The 3,524-nt window shown below is 45.3% G+C and overlaps 1 pseudogene; it reads right to left on the reverse strand.

Annotated features, from left to right (window-relative positions):
• Positions 1 to 956: 956 nt before the first annotated feature.
• Positions 957 to 1,987, reverse strand: LOC747095 (ribosomal protein L5 pseudogene; annotated as a pseudogene).
• Positions 1,988 to 3,524: the final 1,537 nt, after the last annotated feature.

Below are 3,524 nucleotides of genomic sequence, written 5' to 3' on the forward strand. Positions count from 1 at the left end.
GAACTCAGGCAAAGGCTGGGATTACAGGCGTGAGCCCCTGCGCCTGGCCCAGTACCTTGACTTTGCTGCAATGCATTCCACTTCCTGTACCATTTGTTTATTTTTATTTTATCATTATTTTTTGAGACAGAGTCTCACTCTGTCCCCCAGGCTGGAGTGCAGTGGTGCGATATTGGCTCACTGCAACCTCCGCCTCCTGAGTTCAAGCAATTCTCCTGCCTCAGCCTCCCAAGTAGCTGGGACTACAGGCACACGCCACCATGCCCGGCTAATTTTTGTGTTTTTAGTAGAGACTGGGTTTCGCCATGTTGGCCAGGATGGTCTCGAACTCCTGACCTCAAGTGATCCACCTGCCTTGGCCTCCCAAAGTATTGAGATTACTGGCGTGAGCCACCACACCTGGCCCAGTATCTTGATTTTGATGCAATGCATTCAACTTCCTGTATCATTTAAATGTAGTGGAATTGTTATAAAGATTAATGTTATAGGCCAGGCGCGGTGGCTCACACCTGTAATCCCAGCACTTTGGGAGGCCGAGGCAGGTGAATCACAAGGTCAGGAGTTCGAGATCAGCCTGGCCAACATGGTGAAACCCTGTCTCTACTAAAAATACAAAAAATTAGCTGGGTGTGGTGGTGGGTGCCTGTAATCCCAGCTACTTGGGAGGTTGAGGCAGGAGAATCGCTTGAACCCAGGAGACGGAGGTTGCAGTGAGCCAAGATTGTGCCACTGCACTCCAGCCCGGGCGGCAGTGCGAGAGACTGTCTCAAAAAAAAAAAAAAAAAAAAAAAAAGATGAATGTTATACCTCCCAGTTTTCTGGATAATGTTCTCCGTAAGGTTTATACATTGACTACGATGCCAATTATAGTTAAGGGCAAGCTTGTTTCTCATAAACGATGTGACTTCAAGTTAATTACTTGGCTTTTTTTTTTTTTTTTTTTTTTTTTGCTGTCCCTAAGTTTATTGTCTGTATCTGAAAAATCATCATAGAAAATTGTTTGGTTTAGCTCTCAGCAGCCCGCTCCTGAGCTCTGAGGAAGCTTGCCTTCTTTTGAGCTACCTGATCCTTCTTCTGAGCAAGGGACATTTTGGGAAGGTTCCACCTCTCCTTTTTAACTTCTTTCTTGGGCTTCTTTTCATAGACTGGATTCTCTCGTATAGCAGCATGAGCTTTCTTATACATCTCCTCCATCACGTCTGGAGTTATGCTGTTCTTTATGTATTGAGAGAACTGTTTCTTGTAAGCATCGTCATCTTCTTCCATTAAGTAGCACATGTAATCTGCAACATTCTGGCCCATGATGTGCTTCCGGTGTACTTCTGCATTAAATTCCTTGCTTTCAGAATCATGACCAGGGAATCATTTGGTGCTGTGAGGGACAGACAAGCCTCCATCCACAGCTCCCTTCAGGGTGCCAAAAACTTTATTGCCAGTGGTAGTTCTGGCAAGACCTGCACCCATACAGCAGGTGAAGGCACCTGGCTGACCATCAGTGCTTTCCACATTGTATTTATCGCCAGTCACCTCCACTTGGCCGTCATAGATCTTGTCCATGCCAAACCTATCAAGAAGCCTGCGGGCCAGCAGCAGGCCAGTACAATATGCTGCAGCATAATTTGTCGGGCCAACCTTCACACCGTATTTTGGCAGTTCGTGTGCATATGCCGTGCAGACTATCATATCCCCCTCTATACGGGCATAAGCAGTCTGACAAATGATATCTCTGTCAGTTACACGAACAATCATCCTATACTTGGGTGTGTTGTATTTATTTTTATCCTGTATCACCAAGCGTTTCCGAGCATAGTAATCAGTTTTACCCTCTCGTCGTCTTCTAAATTTCACTTGGTATCTGTTAAAGTAGGCCTTATTCTTAACAACTTTAACAAACCCCATCCGGCGGAACAGAGACCCGCGTCCGCGGCTCGACAGAGACCTGCAGGCCCAGCGGTGCCAGGGAGGGGAAGAGGCTACTTGGCTTCTTTGAGCCCAGAAGCCTGAATTTGTTATATGATGGGATCAGAATCCTTTGTCTCTGAAATTCTTTTCAACTTTAGTTGTGGGTCATTCTATATTTTAGTCAATAGTTAAGTTATCCATAAAAATGATATATTTCTTCTAAAGCCAAAATAGAAAATCTGTCTTCTTTAAGAGCAATTTCTGACCGGGCATGGTGGCTCATGCCTGTAATCCCAGCACTTTGGGAGGCCAAGGCAGGTGGATCACCTGAGGTCAGAAGTTCGAGACCAGCCTGGCCAGCATAGTGAAACCCCGTCTGTACTAAAAATACAAAAATAAACCGCTTGTGGTGGCTCATGCTTGTAATCCCAGCTACTTGGGAGGCTGAGGCAAGAGAATCGCTTGAACCTGGGAGGCAGAGGTTGCAGTGAGCTGAGATCGTGCCATTGCACTCCAGTCTGGGCAACAAGAGTGAAACTCCATCTCAAAATAAATAAATAAATAAATGCAGAAGGAATAATAAAATTAGAAAATTACTATTTTTTTCAAATCCTTTATGAAATGATGAATCTAAGTAATAATCATCAGTGTTGTGTTTTTTTTTTTTTTTTTTTTTTTTTAGACGGAGTCTCGCTCTGTTGCCAGGCTGGAGTGCAGTGGTGCAAACTTGGCTCACTGCAACCTCCACTTTCTGGGTTCTAAAGAGTTCTCCTGCCTCAGCCTCCCAAGTAGCTGGGACTATAGGCCCACGCCATAATACCTAGCTACTTTTTGTATTTTTAGTAGAGACAGGGTTTCACCATGTTGTCCAGGATGGTCTCGAACTCCTGACCTCGTGATCTGCTCCCTTCGGCCTCTTAAGTGCTGGGATTACAGGCGTGAGCCACAGTGCCCGGCCAATCATCAGTGGTTTCTAAAACCATTGGGTGAAAGATAGATAAGAAACCTTATTACTGTATCTATTGATGAATCAGGCCAACCACATTTGAACAACATTTGATTGATAACAAGACATTATGTGCCTCTTGATGTGGTACCATCGGAAGTACATACAGAATAAAGTATACATATATAAAGTGGCTGGAAGCAGTGGCTCATACCTGTAATCCCAGTACTTTGGGAGGCCGAGGCAGGCGGATCACCTGAGGTCAGGGGTTCGAGACCAGCCTGGCCAGCATGGTAAAACCCCGCCTGTACTAAAAATATAGAAAATTAGCTGGGGGTGGTGGTACACGCCTGTAGTCCCAGCTACTCAGGAAGCTGCGGCAGGAGAATCACTTGAATCTGAGAAGCAGAGTCGGCAGTGAGCTGAGATCATGCCATTGGATTCCAGCCTGGGCAACAGAGCAAGACTCGTATAAAAAAAAAATACAGTATACATATATATCCTTACCTAAATAAATAATTTTTTTTTTTTTGAGATGGACTTTTTGCTCTTTTTGCCCAGGCTGGAGTGCAATGGCGCGATCTCAGCTCGCCACAACCTCTGCCTGCTGGGTTCAAGCAATTCTCCTGCCTCAGTCTCCTGCCTCAGTCTCCCAAGTATCTGGGATTACAGGCGC

Source organism: Pan troglodytes, chromosome 23 (assembly GCF_028858775.2).
Source record: "Pan troglodytes isolate AG18354 chromosome 23, NHGRI_mPanTro3-v2.0_pri, whole genome shotgun sequence".
NCBI classification, from domain to species: domain Eukaryota; kingdom Metazoa; phylum Chordata; class Mammalia; order Primates; family Hominidae; genus Pan; species Pan troglodytes.